This window comes from Triticum dicoccoides, unplaced genomic scaffold (genome assembly GCF_002162155.2).
Source record: "Triticum dicoccoides isolate Atlit2015 ecotype Zavitan unplaced genomic scaffold, WEW_v2.0 scaffold237894, whole genome shotgun sequence".
Taxonomy (NCBI): Eukaryota; Viridiplantae; Streptophyta; class Magnoliopsida; order Poales; family Poaceae; genus Triticum; species Triticum dicoccoides.
In genome coordinates, this window is record NW_021248280.1 from 1 (window position 1) to 394 (window position 394).

General features: G+C 40.9%; 1 long non-coding RNA gene across 1 annotated transcript; it reads right to left on the reverse strand.

Annotated features, from left to right (window-relative positions):
* Nucleotides 1-394, reverse strand: LOC119345440. The gene is made up of 2 exons (XR_005167041.1): nucleotides 327-394; nucleotides 1-238 (listed from the first exon to the last, which is right to left on the reverse strand). It is a non-coding gene; the product is annotated as an uncharacterized LOC119345440 (long non-coding RNA).

Consider the following 394-nt stretch of genomic DNA (forward strand, 5'->3'; position numbering starts at 1 on the left):
GTGCTCGGCTGGGAACCGCTCCGCTAGTTTGTCACGCTGGGCAGCACATGATATGATAATGCCATTGTGCTACTACTGACAGTAGGTCCATGTAAGACAGATTATCTGAAATCCTAATCGGATTCAAACCTAATGATGGTATACAATCCTTCAAAAGGCAAGAACACACTCTAGAATTTGACACATTAATGTTCTGTGCGACTGAAATGCCCATTTCCTTGGAGACATGCGAAAAATTCTGAAGGAAACACACTTCAAGTTATAGAAGACTTTATAATTGCAGGTAATCAAAGTTATGAACCAAAAAATTGAAACGGCTACTGTACCTCAAAGATTTGCTTGATGTAAGGCTTCTCTGGAGGCTTTGATACATGCATCCAGAGATCATTGCTCC